Source organism: Mirounga angustirostris, unplaced genomic scaffold (genome assembly GCF_029215605.1).
Source record: "Mirounga angustirostris isolate CCGP_5_RB_7025 unplaced genomic scaffold, mMirAng1.0.hap1 SCAF_9, whole genome shotgun sequence".
Lineage (NCBI taxonomy): Eukaryota > Metazoa > Chordata > Mammalia > Carnivora > Phocidae > Mirounga > Mirounga angustirostris.
In genome coordinates this window covers 41,093,499-41,113,039 of record NW_026991717.1, presented here as the reverse complement: position 1 = coordinate 41,113,039, position 19,541 = coordinate 41,093,499, and the positions used below count along the sequence as shown (strand labels likewise).

The following is a 19,541-nucleotide window of genomic DNA, read 5'->3' as shown; positions in this document are numbered from 1 at the left end:
AGCAGGGCAGGAAGTGGTGCACGTGCTCCACGAGTCGGCAACAGGCCTGTCCCATGACCCCAACAGCCCAGCCTCCAGGCGGCTGAACGCGATGGATACCATACGGGAGGCCGCCGCAGGGGTGTGCTAACACCCGCTCACACAACTGAGCCCGTATCTCCCCAACTGTGTGTTTACTGAGGTCACGTTGGTAGCTTACACGGGCCACGGGGGAAATATTTACACCACAGACATCAGCAAATGACATAAATCATGGCTTTTTTTTTTTTTCCTGAAAGCCAGTTGTAGTAAGATGCAAGGCACCATTCTTCACACTTTTTGCTTTATGTGGCATGGCACGCCAGACTTGAGTTCCTCACTTGGGCTCAGAGTGATAAAACTGAACTCACACCTAAAATGGCAATGGTACAATAACGAAAGGGGCATCCAACTAAGATCCTCAGTACTAAGAGACCTGTGTGAGCATTCCAGCTGAGACAGGAAGTCCAAACCCATCACTGCTCTAGCTTGGCTCCTTTCTCTCAAGGATTTCAACCAGGGGCCTGAAATTACACTTAGAAATTTCACTGCAAGGCACATGGATGGCTCAGTCAGTTAAGCATCCAACTCTTGATTTCAGCTTAGGTCAGGCTCTCAGGGTCCTGAGCTCAAGCCCCGTGTTGGGTTCCACACTCAGAGGCGAGTCTGCCCAAGATTCTCTCCCTCTGCCCCTCCCATGGCTCACGCTCATGCACACACACTCTCTCAAATAAATAAAATAAATCCTTAAAAAAATTTTTTTTACTGGGAGATGCCACCAACACTGCCCTGCGACAGCATAAAAAACAGATGCACCACCTCCTGCCTCCTCTGGAAAGCCTCAGGCCATCCTCATCTCCCCCGCTCTTAGCCTCACCAACACCAACCAGCAGAAGGGGCATGACTGAGGACTATGTTGTTTTCAAGGAGAAATTTATTTTCTACTAGGGACAATAAACTATTATCATCCCCCCATTCCAATGTGTTAAGGGACAGAATAATAGTGCCTGGGCCAGAAAAAATTAAGGGCGGCTTCGGTAAGCAAAGGTGTATATACCCCCCCCCCCACACACACAGGTATGGTTCTGTTCCCATTCCCTAGTGACAACTATGAGCCTCCGTTGAGGTTCTTGTAAACACCAGGAACGCTGGGCCACTGAAGAAAGCTGGCTTGCAATGTATTGGTCAGTGGAACTACCCAAGAACTGGGCAGACTTCTCCTCTGGGGTAGACGGATGAGATATAGCCCTTGTATACCAGAATTGCATGGGTTCACAAAACCACCAGATCTCCAAGGCCCTTGCAGTTCTAGAATTCTAGTGCTAACCTCAGACTCCTACTTCCAAGGAAATTATTCCTCCCTAGTCTTTGGATGAGAGAGCTACCTTCCACCTGATGGGCATTCCAACCACCATCTTCATTCTGAGCTAATTTTTACTTGCAAACAGCAGAAGCAATGGGGCCAACCTACTAGAAAAATCAGAGTAAGGTGGATTTTCCTTTTTTTAGATCCAGAATCCCCTTTGTCTTCCTAGAAATAATCCCTAGGGCCTGGTCTGAACAAATTCAGTTCAAGCCCCACAGTGGGCATAGAGATTAATTTAAAAAAAATAAAATCTAAAAAACAAAAAACCAACAACTCCAGCACTAATCTATGTGCTCACTCCTCTTGAAGTAAATGCAAGAAGTCTATTTCATGGTAACAAATCATTTACTTCCCCACTCTTGTACACAAGGATCCTGGAAACTCCTCCTCCTCCCAACAAAGTCTGCACATGAGCAAGTGTATGAATGAGAGTGGAAGGGTGTTTTGGGCCCCACCCTAGGATCCACTTCCAGTTCCCTAAGAGAAACAGCTAGGGTTTAGGATAAACTTAGTAGACTGGAGATCACAATCAACAATTTTCTTCATCGTCCATCATAATGGATCTGCTTTTCATTATTTGCTGTGAATGGCAAATTGCTTCTCTTTCAAAAAACCTGTCATTTCTGAAGTGAGAAGGACAGGGAGATGGGTACATATGTGGTGGTTAAAGAAATTAAGGGGCATGAACAGTAATCAGGCAAGGTCATGATCCTGGAGTCCCGGGATCATGTCACTATTTGTAGATGACATGCTATTATATATAGAAAACCTCAACAGCTCCACCAAAAACCTACGAGGATAAATCAATTTAGTAAGGTTGTAGAATACAAAATCAATTTATAAAAATCTGTTGCATTTATATACACGAACAACAAACTACCAGAAAGAGAAATTAAGAAAACAATCCCATTATAAAAAAAAATAAAGAATACTTAGGACTACATTGAACCAAGGAAGTAAAAAAAACCTGTACTCTGAAAATTGTTAAGACACTGATGAAAGAAACTAAAGATACAAATGCAAAGATATACCATGACATGAACTGGAAGAATACTGTTACGTCCATACTACCCAAAGCAATCTAAAGACTTCAGGGCAATCCTTATCAAAATACCAATGGCATTTTTCACAGAACTTGAACAAATAATCCTAAAGTTTGTATGATGCCACAAAAGAGCCCAAATAGCCAAAGCAATCTTGAGAAACAACAAAGCTGAAGGTATCACCCTCTCAGATTTTAAAGTATACTACAAAGTTACAGTATTCAAAACTATGGTATTGGCACAGACACATAGATCAATGGAATATAATAGAGCCTAGAAATAAAACCATACACATATGTTCCATTAATCTACGACAAAGGAGGAAAGAATATACAATGGGGAAAAGACAGTCTCTTCAAAAAATGGTGCCGGGAAAACTAGGCAGCTATATGCAAAAATAAAACTGGACCACTTTCTCACACCATACACAAAACTAAATTCAAGACGGATTAAAGACTTAAATGTAAAACCTGAAACCATAAAACACCTGGTATGGTTCATCAGTCTTAGCACTATTTTTTTGGATCTTTCTCCTTAGGCAAGGAAAACAAAAACAAAAATAAGCAAATGGGACTACACAGAACTAAAAAGCTTGCAAAGGGAACGGAACAAAAACGTAACCAAATGAATGGAAGAAGATATTCGCAAATGATATTATCCAATAAGGGATTAACATCCAAAAAATATATTAAAAAAAAAAACCCTCATACAAGGGTGCCTGGCTGGCTCAGTCGGCGGAGCATATGACTCTTGATCTCAGGGTCATTCAGCTCGAGCCCCACAGTGGGTGTAGAGCTTAATTTAAAAAAATAAAATCTAAAAAACAAAAAACCAACAACTCATACAACTCAGTATCAAAGAACAATCTGATTGGGGCACCTGGTTGGCTCAGTCATTAAAAGAGTCTGCCTTCGGCTCAGGTCATGATCCCAGGGTCCTGGGATCCAGCCCTGCATCGGGCTCCCTGCTGGGAGGGAAGCCTGCTTCTCCCTCTCCCACTCCCACTGCTTGTGTTCCCTCTCTCGCTGTATCTCTCTGTCAAATAAATAAATAAAATATTAAATAAACAAAAAAACAATCTGATTAAAAAATGGGCAGAGGAGGGGCACCTGGGTGGTTCAGCTGGTTGAGCATCCAGCTTTTTTCTTTTTTAAGATTTTATTTATTTATTTGAGAGAGAGAATGAGAGACAGCACAAGAGGGAAGAGGGTCAGAGGGAGAAGCAGACCCCCCGCTGAGCAGGGAGCCCAATGCGGGATTCGATCCCGGGACTCCAGGATCATGACCTGAGCCGAAGGCAGCCGCTTAACCAACTGAGCCACCCAGGTGCCCAGAGGATCCAACGCTTGATTTCAGCTCAGGTCATGATCTCAGGGTCCTGGGATCGAGCCCCGCCCACATCGGGCTCTGCACTCAATGGTGAGTCTGCTTGAGGATTTCTCTCCCTTTCCCTCTGCTCCTACCCCCACTCATGGGCTCTAAAATAAATAAACAAACCTTAAAAAAAAAAAAAAAACGAGCAGAGGATCTCAAGACGACAGGTCATATATCAAAGAAGACATAAATAGCCAACAGGCATGTGAAAAGATGCTCAACATCACTAATCATCAGGGAAATGCAAATCAAAACCACAATGATACATCATCTCATACCTGTCACAATGGCTAGTATCAAAATGACAAGAAATAACAAGTGCTGGTGGCTCAGTCAGTTGAGCAACCAATTCTTTTGGTTTCGGCTCATATCATGATCTCAGGGTCATGAGGCTGGGTCCTGAGACTCTCTCTCTCTCTCTCTCCCCCCCCCCGCCCCGCCTCTCTCACCCCCTTCTCTTAAAAAAAGAAAAAGAAAAAGAAATGGGGTGCCTGGGTGGCTCAGTCATTAAGCGTCTGCCTTCGGCTCAGGTCATGATCCCAGGGTCCTGGGATTGAGCCCCACATCGGGCTCCCTGCTTGGCGGGAAGCCTGCTTTTCCCTCTCCCACTCCCCCCCTGCTTGTGTTCCCTCTCTCGCTGTCTCTGTCAAATAAATAATCTTAAAAAAAAAAAAAAAAGAAAAAGGAAGGAAATAACAAGTGTTGGTAAGGATGTGGAGAAAAAGGAACCCTTGGTACACTACTGGTGGGAATGCAAACTGGTGCAGCCGCTGTGGAAAACAGTATGGAGGTTCCTCAAACAATTAAAAGTAGAACTACCATACGATCCAGCAAGTCCACTTCTAGGTATTTATCTGAAAAAAATGAAAACACTTTCAAGAAGATATACATACCCTTATGTTCATCACAGCAGTAATTATGATAGCCAAGATACAGAAGCAACTTAACTGTCCATCAATATATGAATGGATAAGAACGTGGTATATATACACAGTGGTATACTACTCGGCCATAAAAAAGAACGAAATCTTGCCATTTGTGAGAACTATGGATAAACCTAAAGGGCATTATGCTAAGTGAAATAAGTCAGAGGAAGACGAATACTTTATGATTTCACTTATGTGTGGAATCTAAAGGAACAAAACAAACAAAACAGAAACAGACTTACAGATAGAGAACAAACTGATGGTTGCCAGAGGATGAAATACGTGAAAAGGGCTAAGAGGTACAATCCTCCATTTACAAAATAAGTAAGACATGTAATGTAGGACACAGGGAATATAGTCAATAATATCCTAACAACTTTGTATGGTGACACATGGTACCCTTTTGTAATGTATGTAATTATTGAATCACACTATGTTGTATGCCTGAAACTAATACAACATAGTATGTCAGTTATTTTTTCAATTAAAAAAAGAAAGAACAGGGGCACCTGGCGGGCTCAGTCGGTAGAGCATGTGACTCTTGATCTCAGGGTCATGAGTTCGAGCCCTACATTGGGTGCAGAGATTACTTAAAAATAAAAATAAAAAAAAGAATAGCCTTCTGTTCTTGTATTGACTTTAGTCTTCAAAATGGTATTGTGACAAAATACATGCCACCAATCTCAACAGAGAACAGTGAATCTTGCAGGAACTTTTGCACAGTGAAAGTGGCTTCTCAACACAGGTCCTTCTGTCAAAAGATCCAAACCAGATTTGGTTTCACATTCAGTTCAGTCTTGTTTCTACTGGCTCCAATGCCCAGCTTTTTCTATTCCTTCCTCACATCCTGCTCACTCCACTGGGGGGCAGGCATGGTTTAATCTTTACCACAAAAAGATGATTTAAGCAGCTCAGTCTAGAGCCGGAAAAGATCAGGCTCATTAAGAAGAATCAAATGTATCAGACTGAACCCAAACATCCCGCTGGGCTGGTCTTGCTTTTGAAGAAAAAAAATACACCATGCTGGAAATGAAGGTGTCAAATATCCAAGTTAGTTCAGAAGAGAGATGCGAGATTAGAGCCTATCTATTAGTGCCTCTTATTTTCTCAGTTGTTATCAGACATGCCCCTGGAAACACATCTCAGGATACGTATGAATGTTACCGACATACCACATCCTCCCGCCCCTAAGTCAAAGCATTCTGTGAAACTGTTGTCTGAAATGCCCTTAGCAAGTTCTAATTTCATACACTGGCTACAGACAGGCAGTGTATGCCGCAGATGTATTCCTGGGGAATGTTGCTGGTAAATCAAATTTTTATAATTCAAATCCTATTTTTAAATCTCTACGATGCTTACTATTTAAAGGAAGTACCTTTAAATCTCTTGATAGAGTAAAGGATCTCCTGTTAAAGAATCACTTACGTTGACTTTATGTCAGTTTTGATTTTTATATTTAGTGTGTTCAAAGCAGGGGACGGCCTGCTACATAGAGATTTAATATAATTCTGTGGCTAACTTCCATTCAGCTACATCTAACAAATATGTGAATTCATATTCTCCTTGATAAACTTTTGATCACATTTCACTTTAATCAAAGTGGCCTAAGCTTGCACCCTTTCTCTCTGGTTTCCATTACCTGTCAGGGGAGGGTCAGATGGCCTTGGTATTACCTACCTTGTGGTATCAAGTGAAAAGACATAAAAACCACATTCCCAAGCATTCTACATTTATTCCCCTCTTTCAATCTCTTCTGATCCATTCCTGTCTCAGGCTCTACCTCATAGAACACTCTCTAGGCCCAGACTTCCCTCACACAGGCTGCTTTTTACTTAGACTAGAAAGGTTTCTGATGACTAATCCCTATGCAAAGAGGGACCAATCCAGGGCTGCCATCACATTTAGCTGAGAAATAGGAAGAAAGGTGGGAGGTGATGGCCACCTCCAGTCTAGTGAGACCATAGAGGCTGATTTCCAGCTGCCATTTCCCTTCCCATATGAGAAAGGGACCCTGGTCAGACGCCAGGCATAAGTCACTTCTCTAGGGCTGTTCTGTGTGCCAAAGGGAGTCTACTTGCTAAGCACAATTATAAAGAAAATGACGTCACCACTCTGAATCACAGACTGAAAGCAAAACTGGGTTTTGGTTGATTCTCCACAAGAAACACGCCTGTGGTGGCAGCTAGAATATCCGCCCCTGAGGTCTGTTTATCTTATTACACAACTGATATTGGATCATCTTCTGCCAAAGGTAGGCATAACCACGTAGGCTACAGAGGTGGATGGATAGCAAGGTACTCATGCTTTAAAATTAGACCTTCATTTTACAATTTAAGTACCTTCATCTAGTTTGTATAGTAAACTCTCATCCAGTTCCAGCCTCTCTTCCCAGAATGGAATGAGTTCATTGTTAATATAGTATCAAAGGCCTAGGAGATTTTCTTAAGGTTTATCTTATACAAAGCACTTTATTCTGCTGCTAACAGAAAACTACCTGTTTTGTTCACTTCAAGCAACAAAATTCTTGCTCACCGACTTGGCTATTCCTGATTTATAGCTTTCAATTAGGCTTCACAGCCTTCCGAGTCATGCCACCAACTTGAATTAACACTGCATACTGTTTCAAAAAGGGATGAATTACTTTTTTTTTTCTAGAAATGCACATACGTAACATCCTCTACCCCACTCCTCAGTCCCCCTTTTTATATTTCTGAGCAGCTCTGAAGCTAAATTTGGATTTCTTGGCAGAGTGAGGAATTACTATTATTAGTCCACACTGCTTTCTGAAGCATACCTCCAATTTGGGGGGGGGGGGGGGATTCCCAACTGTACTAGGAGTCTGTCTCTCTCTGTGGAATGACCTTGAAGGTACATGGTAGGAAAACTTGCTCTCCCTACTATCCCACACCTGACAAGCCATAGTGCCCATAAATAAGGAATAACCAAAACCATATCTTTGGGGGGAGAGAAAGAAATTCCATTACCAAAGAACCATTCTGTGAAGATACTCAGGGTAGGTCTGATGTGCTCATGTGCTCTGTCCACCCCCAAGAGAAAAGACCTGTAGAACCAAATGCTTCTCAAAGCCCATCAGATTGATTATAATATGGATATAAAGCCAGGGCAAGCTGTTCTCCACATAATGTACTGTCACAAGGTATTAAGCCGACCCTAGACAGATACTGTCTTCCTGCCCCCGCAAATTCAGGGAGAGAAAGTCCATGAAGTTTGATTTCCTTGGATTTAAGCCTCATGTTCAAAAACCGTAATAAAAGTGCTTGTTCCTTTGTCTTCTTCCCTCCCCCACCATCAGGAATTTTGACAATCTGGAGGTACTAATCGGAACAAAACTGGAAAGGAAGAGCTTTGTTTTCAAAACATACTACCAGCTCCTCTGCAACTATTTCTTCCAGGAAACCAAGCCTCCACCTCTTGAGTATTTCACTGGAGCCAGGGAAGCTAGCGAGCCCATCCCCCACCCAATGAGAGCTACACTAGCCAGCTCCCCCTCCCCTCTGCGGATACAAAACACCAAGCACACAGACTGGGAAGAACATCCGGCTCTTATCGGAATCCCTAGTTAGGGCTCTACCAGGATCCTTTTAGAAAGTTATGGGCAGGCCAGAGGAGGCTGGGAAACATGTTATGGAAACAGGATTGCCATAACTCAAAGAAACCAGACACCCTGTACACACCGCCCCACCCCACCCCCAGGCCAAAGTGGAAGAGCCTGATCCAAGGCCTTGCTCCTGCCCAGGCCCCGGCAGGCCAGCTGGCTCCTCCCTCCACCTGCCTTTCATACAGCCAAGCCCCTCAAATTACCAACACACTAAGCAAGGGCCCTGGAGACAAGCAAGCCTGTTTTGCCACTTAGGAAGCTGGAAGGAATCTTAAATCAAGCAAACCCAACTCCCTCTTTTTACATGGAAGCACACTAGCTAAGCCAGAACTAGAACTCAAGTCTCACAACCTCATAGTCAATGAAGACCCTTATGTGTTGGTTCCAAGTGCCTGCAAAAGACTTGGCACCAAACCAACTCAGTCCAGAAGACTCCAGAGAATGCCTGCTGAGACCACACCACCTTCCAAACCCCACTGTGGAGACAAAAACATAGAAAAGAAAATCCATCTTATACACCCTTTTTGTGGATTTTCCTGTAGGTTCCTTTGCTTCCCTCCACCCCTGCACTTCATCCTGTCCTCTCTCATACCTACTGTCTTATCCTCATCACACCCAGCTTTACCACAAGCAACACCTTTGTCATCCAGCACCATCCAAGTATATATCCACGTCCACCTCCTCAGCTCCAGAGGGGCTGGGTAGGGAAGATGTAATAAAACCAGGGACTGCAAAGGGACATGAACATTGACAGTCTCAGAAAAGGAAAACAGAATGGGCTTGTAGGTGAAGAAAGTTGAGAGGTAGGGGTAATGGGTCAAATACAACCGTAACAAACCAGAAAACAAGGAGTGAATTTTCTTTCTGCATATAGGGAAGAAATGGAGGTGTGTGGGCTAGATAAGAGTCTGAGAATGAAAATGGCTAATGGCTGAGAACGGAGTAACTCAAGGTAGGAGAACTTAAGAGGCTGTTGTGGGTATCCTGGTATTTCTGGACAGTACCTGAGAAAGAAAGACTAAGAAAGCCCTGAAGGAAACAAGGCCCTTTTCAGTAGAGAAAGAGTTGACACTAAAGAAATACGATGGGAAAGGTCTTTGGGGGGGGGGGGGGGAGAGAGAAGGCAGTGGTTCTTATCCCTGACTGCACATTACAAAGAATTACCCAGAGAGCTTTAAAAATATATACTAATAACCAGGCCCCACCCTAGGCCAATTACAACAGATCTTTCAAGGTGGGGTCCAGGTGATTGATTTTTCAAACGTGCAGCCATGGTTGAGAAACACTGAGATACAAGAAAAGCTAAAAACCCAGCGGCACTATTTAAGGATGGTGCTGCTAAAGGACTGGGAAATGGCAAGTTAGAGACCATCTTAAAGAGAACGGAGCCCAAGTTTGCTTGAATGGCAGGTAGAGCCCCACAGAGGGGGGTTAAAAGCAGTAAGGAAGGATATGTTTGTAAAAGGAACTACAGACTAGCTCTGGACAGACCACGACACAATTTAAGGAGGATCTGCAGGGAACAGATCTGCTTGCAAAACAATGAGGCCCAAGTGTGGAGCAGAGGCCCTGAGGCCAAATCTGGGGACAAAGGGTCTGGTGTGGAGAACTAAATGAGCTTCAGGCTTATTTTGGAAGGGACAGCAACAAGTCTAAGGGGGGGGAATTAGACCCAAATTGTAAATGGAGGTCATTCTGAAGTAGAAAAAGCAACTAGGGTTAAAAATTGTGAGGAATCAGGATTATGGAACAGTTTCACAGAGTTTGGGGCAGAAACACCAGGTATGTCTGAAGAAGAGATGGATGACAACAAGAGCTGCCTTGGGAAAAAGAGAGGGAGAGAGAGGAAAGCTGAGTGGTCATTTCTGCCTAGTTTGGGCAGGGGAAATAAGTAGGAGGCAAGTTTAGAAAACCACTGGTGCTGTTTCAGAAAGATGTGCAGCCTTTCTCTCCAATTAATGGGGAAGACTGGGGTCAGGTTTTGAGGAAGGAAACTTGCAAAGGCCCAGTATCCAGAGTATGGGGCCTGATTTTTAGGCACTGGGAAAAAGAGCGAAGTACAGGGAAAGAGAGCAGGCCTTCAATAGAAGCAGCGTGGGCTGAGTTCTGAGATCTAATGATCTAAACATGGGATTCAATTAAGGGAAAAATAAGAGTAAAGAGGAGTTCCAGCTGAGAGAAAGTGTTTAGAGGGTAGCAGTGTTCAGAAGAGTGTTGGGGGAACCTCACTAGGGGAATAGGATGGGAAACTGGAGTCGAGTCCAAAGTGAGAAATAAAAGGAAGAAGGTTGGGAGACAGGGAAAACGAGGCCTCACTGGGAAAGGGGTGTCGAGGGAGGAAAGATGGGAAAAGATGAAGCAGGAGTAAGGGACCAAAGGGACGGCTGGGCATCGCTGTAAAAACTATTAGGCCTGAGAAAACGGGGGAGGGGAAGGGAGAAGGGTAATGAGTCCAGTTGAGAGCTGAAGGTTGGAGCCTGACTGGGGGAGGGGCGGCAGTGATAAGAGAGGGATTTGGTTGGAGGATGCAGCTTCAAGGGAAGAGATTCAAAGGGAAGGGTTATGTGACTTAAAGGGGGGAGGAAGACAGACTTGGGGAAAATGGGAAATAATCTGGGGAATCTGGATGAGGGAACAGCCCATGTCTGGGGAAAGGGGCACCGTCCGACGGGACTTAAAGGAAATAGGGACTTGATTGGAAGCCTGGGTCCTGGCTTGAGGGGGGCGCTTTGCGGGAGCAGGAGGCCCGGATGAGGGGGATGGGCCGGGCTGGAGGGAGGGGGCTAGAGGGCGGAAGGAGGCCCCGTTGCGGGGCTGGGGACTCGGACAGGGGTGGCTGAAGTGGGGAAGGGACCCAGTGGGGGGCGGACAGGCCCCGCTGTGGGGGCTGGAACCGGCCGGGGGTTGGGGAAGGCCCTCTGGAGCAGATGAGGGGAGGATGGGGGCGGGGAGCCTGGGCCGGGCCGTTACCTGTCCTGGGTGTTTATCATCCTCGGCGGCTCTGCTCAGGGTGGGAGGAGGCGGCGCAGGGAGTGGGTAGGTGGATGAGAGGGTGGGTGTGGGGTCGCGCGCGCGCGGGGCCGATCTCTGCGGGCTAAGTCCCTGTCAGGCCGCGGGCCCAGAGCCCTCCTCCTGCCTCAGCGAGCGCCTGCCTCCAACTGACCCTCCCCGGCCGCCGCCGCCGCCGCCGCAACCGCCCCGCCCCCGGTGCTCATCTGCATAGCCCCACCCCAGCGCCGCACGGTGTCCTGGGAAACTGGGGCCCACAACAAAGGGCAAAGCCCGGCCCCGCCCCCACGCAGGCGCACCAGGGTTTTGGCGGGGTGGGGGCAGGGGTCTGGAGGAGAAGCGGCCTTTGCGGGTGGCTGTGGCCGTGGCAGTGGTTTTAGCTGTGCGGCACGAAGATGCGTTGTATTTCAAGTAGAGTTTTCTGAGCATTGACCCAACCTAGTCCTCGTCCCTAACCCTCGTTTGCGTGGGGCCAAGCAGGGGTGTGTCATTGGTAAGCCCTGGGAGGATATATTATTATAAAAAACAAAATCAAATCTAAGAGTAGTACGCACATATTAGCGCCATTCCCAGACTGAGCCCAGGTTCACGGATCTCAGTTACGTCAGCTCATAATGCAGATCAATAACCTCAGCGGCCAGCTGAGGTAACAGTCTCTGCACCTGAGAGACATCTCAGGTCAATGGTCAAGGTCTGACACTGGCTGGTGGTCATCTGAAGCCAAATCTCTGTGGGTCAGGATCACAGTCACCTGACAGCAGTGGTGGAAGGCACCATGGCTAACTTGTTCACAGCTGCTTGAGATCACAATCACGCAAGTTTCACAGTCACCTCCATTCACTATCCCTGCTGGTCCTTATCACAGGTCAGTGACAACAGGCTACAATCACTGCACAGACCTCTCAGATCACAGTCATTGCAGGCCACAGACACAGGCACCTCAACACAATCTGTTCGTAGGCAATCCAGATCGCCAACGAGAGGTCACATTGTCTTAGCTCACAGTGGGGTGCCATCACCTCAAATCCCATTCATTCACTTATTCAACAAAAATCATTATTGAGCAGCTACTTTCTATGTGCTCCAGACATGTGCCAGAGTCCAGGAATACTCAATGATCAATTAGGCAAAATTCCTGCCTCGGATGTCACAATCTAGTCAGAGGGAGAGACACTGAGAGGCTGAGGGAAGTGAATGTTCAAACTGAGAGAGACCACAGAGATAATAACTAGGGAATTATGGATGGCTTCACAGAAAGGGTGATCACAGTCACTCCAAATCAGAGGTCCCTATGACTCCTAGTTCATTATAGCCCCAAATCACAAATGTCTCCCATTAGAATCTCAGGACACCATTACTCTACTTCACAAACAACATGCTTTCGATTTTTAGATGATGGGGATGCAGGGATGGAAGAAAGGTTGGAGCTATGAAACGAAGGCTTTTTCACGAAAATTCAAAGTGGTAAATGATACCAGAACTGTCCAAATTATGGGGTGCCGGGTGATTCAGTCGGTTAAGCGTCTGCCTTCAGCTCAGGTCATGATCCTGGGGTCCTGCTCAGCGGAGAGTTTGTTTCTCCCTCTCCTTCTGTCCCTCCAACCCCAACTGCACACACTTGCGCTCTCACACTCTCTCAAATAAATAAATAAAGCTTTAAAAAAAAAAAAAAAACTGCCCAGAATATGACTAGAGGCTCCCATACCATGGCTCACTTTAGATCCTCAAGTTTGTCCCCTTGGCTATCCTTACCTGCACTTCCAAGCTCACGTCAGGAATGTTCTTACCTCAGTATATAGCAGAACTGAACAATGAAACCCAGCCCTGACCTACCCCATCTTGTAATCCGAGAGACCTGGAACTCAAAGGGAACTGGGATGGCTCATTTCTGCCAGGCCATCCCTGGACAAGCAACCTTTTGGCCTGAAGGACAGTTTTTGACCAATCAGCAAATATTAAGAACTTAGTACGTCAATAACAGGGACTATTTACTGAACATCATGCTAAAGCACTAATTTTTACAACAGCTCCCCATTCCCATTCCACAGATGAAAGGAAACCTCAGGGAGATTTTGCCAACTAATATATACTGAAGGCCTATGCATATCAAGCAAGTTAATTTATTTGCTCTAATTCAAAGCCACTGAGTGGTAGAGTTAGAATCTGGACCCCAGGGATGCCTGGGTGTCTCAGTCAGTTAAGCGTCTGCCTTCGGCTCAGGTCATGATCCCAGGATACCGGGATCGAGCCCCACCTCGGGCTGCCTGCTCAGTGAGGAGCCCGCTTCTCCCTCTGCCTGCCACTCCCCCTGTTTGTGTGCTCACTCATGCTCTCTCTCTGACAAATAAATAAATAAAATCTTAAAAAAAAAAGAATTTGGACCCCAAGTTGCCTGGCCCTGTACTTCGTCTGGATTTGCATGATAGCGGAATAAGAAGGTCTTTGCTACACCTCGCTGTTTGGAGGAGTGACCATCCTGATGACCACTGACTGGCAAGTGAAAATGTCACAAAAATGGGAAGCCATCTTCCTCTGACTTGTGCTGTCCAATATAGCCACTAGCCACATGTGGCTATTTAAACTTGAGTTAATTAAAATGATAAGGTTAAAAATTTAGCCTCTCGATCCCATTCACCACATTTCATGTGCTTAATAATCACATGTGGCTAGTGTTTACAGTGCAGATTTTCCATCAACACAAAAAGTTCTGGACAGCAATGTATCCTGTCATTCCCCTATCCCGATTTACCTCAGCCATCACCACAGGTTTGAGTTCCTTCTCATTTAGTATCACCTCCATCCTTGTCCTCCCACTGGCGAGATGCTTCCAGCTCCCTGCCCTCAGCCACGTCCTTCTTCTGTGCCCTCTGCAACCTGTGATCAGCAAATTCTGCCATATCCTCAGCCTTTTCTCAGGATGCTGCCTTCACCTCCTTGCCTTAACTGAAACTGTGCTATCCCCTGAGTACACTGAGGTTTTGGCAGCCCTCTTAAGTGAATGCTATTTTCCTTATTCTCCTGTACCTCACAGTCAGGAAGTGGGTAAATATATTCCTCTCCCACCCCGAACACCATTTCTAAACCAGTGCTTCCCCCACTCCTCCTACAAAGCCCCTGTCCCTTTGAAGCTTCACCATCTGGACATACCATCTTGGTTAATGTTATCAATCAACCTCCTGGTCGCTCACAGCCCATCATTTAGCTCTTGGCTCACTGGCCCTCTGTCCACCCTATATTTTGTTATATTTGGTGAGCTCCACATCCATGTGATGGCCTCTCCATCACTTCCCTGATGACCTCATCTCCAGCGATATTTTTCACACTCCACAGCAGCTGCTCACTCCTGTGGTCACACCCTCAACTTTGTCTTCACTAAGTCATTCCACTTCCAGTATGGAGACTCTCCAGCCACAACCTTTTCCTTAATTAAGTCTCCCTCAACAATTCTTTGACTTTATCATGTGTTCTGATCCCTTGTCCTCACTAATGTCTCACTACTCATTAGACCCACTTTTCATGTTCCTTCTTTCTTACCTTCATTTCCATCATCCATTACTATAACCACTCTCTTGCCCTCTCTCCTCCAAGTGTGCTGGCCTGGGAAAACCCCTACTCTGGATAAATCCCCCATCTGCCTTCCCAGTGCTTTTGCTAGAGCAAAACCACACGTCCAGGCAGATTACCTTCACTCCAGGCAGATAACCTCAAACAGATTCTCAACACTGCTTGGGAATGCCTATGACACTTCTCCAGTAAGTTTGCTTCTCCACTCTCCATAAAACCTCTCCCCTTTCATCTCAGCTGATGACACAGGTTCTTAAGTGTTTTTTTTCCAGTTGTACTGAGATACAATTGACATATAACATTGTATTCGTTTTGGCATACAACATGATGATTTGATGTGGAGCAATGTATTGCCCTAGCCTCTTCTGTTACTGAGGAAACAGAAGTAAAAGGGAGCTTCCTCTCATTCCTAACACAACCCGCAAACCTATCTGCCTCTGCAACCTCCGGTTCTCTCCCTGCCTAGTACTCTGAGAAGTGTCCCCTCCCTTACAAGCCCACCACAGGAGCCATGGGACCCACCCTCTCTCCACTTTTTAAGAACCTGGCTCCTACAATCTAATCTTGCCCATCAGCACATGAACATGCTCTCCAATCCTTGAAAACTAATATCACAGCCATTCTGGAAAACAATTTGGCAATTTCTTAGAAAATTAACTGAGCAGGGGCACCTGGGTGGCTCAGTCAGTTGAGCTTCTGACTCTTGATTTCGGCTCAGGTCATGATCTCGGGGTCGTGAGATCAAGCCCCGCGTCGGGCTCCATGCTGAGTACAGAGCCTCCTTGGGATTCTCTCTCTCTACTTCTCTCTCTGCCCCCGCCCCGGCTCCTGCTCTCTCTCTCTCAAATAAATAAATAAAACCTTAAAAAAAAAAAAGCTAACTGCACAACTACCAGATGACCCAGGAATCGCACTCTTGGGCACTTGTTCCAGAGAAATGAAAACATCTTCACCTAAAAATTTGTGCATGTATGTTCACTGCAGCTTTATTCATAATTACCCAAAACTGGAACCAGCCCAGATGTCCTTCAGCAGGCAAATGATTAAACACAGTGTGGCACATCCCCACCACAGACTACTAGTCAGCCCTAAAAAGGGCTGAACTGTCGACTGATATGTGTAACAACTTGGATGAATTTCTTGGGAAGTATGCTGACTGGAAAAAGGTTCTATGCTGTATGATTCCACTTATATAACACGTGGAAATGACAATATTTTAGAAATAGAGGACAACTGAGTGACTGGCAGTGGTTTGGGATGGGATGGGGGAGGTGGGAAGGTGGGCTGGAGGTGGGCACCGTTATAAAAGGGCAACACTGACGGATGCTGGTGGTGACAGAACTGCTCAGCATCTTGATGGTAGGGGTAGACACCCAAACCTACACATGTGCTAAAACTGTATAAAACCAAACACACACAGGCACACACACAAATGAGAACAAGAAAAACTGGCAAAACCTGAAAAAGATAGGCAGACTGCATCACTGTCCACATCCTGGCTGTGATGTTATATACTACGGTTAGTTTTGCAAAACGTTACCATTGGAAAGAAACTGGACAAAGTGTAGGGGGCACCTGGGTGGCTCGGTCAGTTAAGCATCTGCCCTCGGCTCAGGTCATGATCTCAGGGTCCTGGGATCGAGCCCCGCATCGGGCCCTCTGCTCTACGGGGAGCGTGCTTCTCCCTCTCCCTCTGTCTGCCACTCCCCCTACTTGTGCTCTCTCTCTGTCAAATAAATAAGTAAAATCTTAAAAAAAAAAAAAAGAAAGAAAAAAACTGGACAAAGTGTATAAGGGATCTCTTGTATTATTTCTTACAACTGCCTGTGATTCTGCAATTATCTCTATAAAATGTTCAATTCGAGAAGAATATGATTATAATGTATTTAACAATAACAACAAAAAAGCTTTGAGTAGGGCACCTGGCTGGCTCAGTCAGTAGAGGATGCAACCCTTGATCTTGGGGTTGTGGATTTAAGCCCCATGTTGGACACAGAGCTTACTGTAAAAAAAAAAAAGCTATGAGTTAGAAGAGTATTTCAGTCCCTAGGAACTGCTTTTGCAAGTATGACAGTCACAAACTCAAGGAAACAAAGAACAAAAACAGGTAAGTATGAGGAGGATATATGACAAGAGGTACGAAGGAGGCTAGAGGAGTAACCAGTGGACCCTGTTTAGGAAACCAGTGTCTGTAGGATCTCATTCAAAAAACTACATGGTGCTATGTGGCTTAGACAAATCTGAGCGTGGCCTCTGCCAGGCTGTATGACTTTAGACTAGTCATGTGGCTACTAAGGGCCTGTCTCTCCTCCGTGAAAAACAGGGGGCCACGGCACCCGCCCTCCAAGACTACCACGGGGATTAAATAAAATAATGTGTGTGAAAGTACCTAGGCCAGTGTCTAGAAGATGTTCCAGAAATATAAACTCAGTTCCAATTCTCTCTGAATAAAAATCTGCTCTCCAGAAAAAATCTGATAAAAACTAATTTATAATGATAAAATTCATGAGTGCTTACTGATGCTTGAAAAGAAAGGGAAAAAAATGAAAATTAAAAAAATAAAAATAAATAAAAAGAGGGGCGCCTGGGTGGCTCAGTTGGTTAAGTGTCTGCCTTTGGCTCAGGTTGTGACCTCAAGGTCCTGGGATAGAGACCCATATAGGGCTTCCTGCTCAGAGGGAAGCCTGCTTCTCCCTCTCCCTCTGCCACTCCCCCTGCTCATGCTCGTTCGCTCGCTCTCAAATAAAATTTAAAAAAAAAGAAAGAGAGAGAGAGAAAAGAGAAATAAGAGAAAAAAACAACTTTCATTGATCACCTTTGGAAAATTCAAAGGAACCAACTCATTTTTCCAAAAATTGGTAAATAAAGGAAGAGAATCAAGGCAAGCATTTAACTTGCCTTTCTTATATGAACTGCACTTCAGGTTAACAAAATTGCTGATGTGGAATAATTACTCTGAAAATTGCTAAGAGTAAGAAACAACCATTCAATCTGATTTTCATTACAAACATGCCTCAAGGTAACCAATTAGGTAATAGGAGAAGAAGGAATAATAGAACATCACCATTTTGTAAACCCTCACTGAAATCAAGATCACCAATATCTGTAATGTTACAAAGGTTGAAGGGTAGGGGCCTCCTGATGAAAGGATACAATGCCACCTATGAAGTATTCTTGACAAAAACTTGAACCTGAATCACAGCAAGCCTTTTTAGCTATCTACAGTTTACAGAAAACGAAAGGAGACAGAGGAACTGGTTAAATGTCACCATAGCCACATCATTACGCTGCACAACTTAAGCTAGTAGAGTGCTGTGTGTCAGTTACATCACAGTAAACCCAGGAAACTAAAGAAACAGAAAAGAAATCACGAACCCTCTTACACTGTTGGTGGGAATGCACGCTGATACAGCCAATCTGGAAAACAGTATGGAGGTTCCTCAAGACGTTAAAAATAGAGCTACCGGGGACGCCTGGGTGGCTCAGTCGTTAAGCGTCTGCCTTTGGCTCAGGTCATGATCCCAGGATTCTGGGATCGAGTTCCACATCGGGCTCCCTGCTCAGCAGGAAGCCTGCTTCTCCCTCTCCCACTCCCCCTGCCTGTGTTCCCTCTCTCGCTGTGTCTGTCAAATAAATAAATAAAATCTTAAAAAAAAAAAAAACAGAGCTACCATATGACCCAGCAGTTGCACTACTAGGTATTTACCCAAAGACACAGATGTAGTGAAAAGAAGGGGCACATGCACCCCAGTGTTCATAGCAGCAATGTCCACAATAGCCAAACTGTGGAAGGAGCTGAGATGCCCTTCAACAGATGAATGGATAAAGAAGATGTGGTTCATATATACAATGGAATATTACTCAGCTACCCACCATTTGCATTGACATGGATGTAACTGGAGGGGATTATGCTAGGTGAAATAAGTCAAGCAGAGAAAGATAATTATCATATCGTTTCACTCATATGTGGAACATAAGGAGTAGCACGGAGGACCATAGAGGAAGGAAGGGAAAACTGAATGGGAAGAAATCAGAGAGGGAGAAAAACCATGAGAGACTCTGGACTCCAGGAGACAAACTGAGGGTTACAGAAGGGAGGGGGTGATGGGGTAACCAGGGGTATCAGGCAGGGCACATGTGATGATGAGCACTGGGTGTTATATGCAACTAATGAGTCATTGAACACTACATCAAAAACTAATGATGTACTTACTATATGTTGGCTAACTGAACACAATAATAACAATAAAAAAAGAAAGATGGGGCGCCTGGGTGGCTCAGTTGTTAAGCATCTGCCTTCGACTCAGGTCATGATCCCAGGGTCCTGGGATCAAGCCCCACATCGGGCTCCCTGCTCGGCAGGAAGCCTGCTTCTCCCTCTCCCACTCCCCCTGCTTGTGTTCCCTCTCTCGCTGTGTCTCTCTCTGTCAAATAAATGAATAAAATCTTTAAAAAAAAAAAATAAATAAATAAAAATTTAAAAAAGAAAGAAATCATGAGCCCAAACACAAGGTACCTACCATGTGCCAGAAATGAGCTTATTCCTGCTCAGAGACAAATAAACTAGCTATTTATCCCCCCAAGATTAGATAGATAGATAGATAGATAGATAGATAGATAGA

The 19,541-nt window shown here is 45.1% G+C and overlaps 1 protein-coding gene across 1 annotated transcript in view; it reads right to left on the bottom strand.

The window, feature by feature from the left end:
* The window catches only part of OAZ2 (ornithine decarboxylase antizyme 2), a 68,700-nt gene that overhangs the window by 4,956 nt on the left and 44,203 nt on the right, over nt 1–19,541 (bottom strand).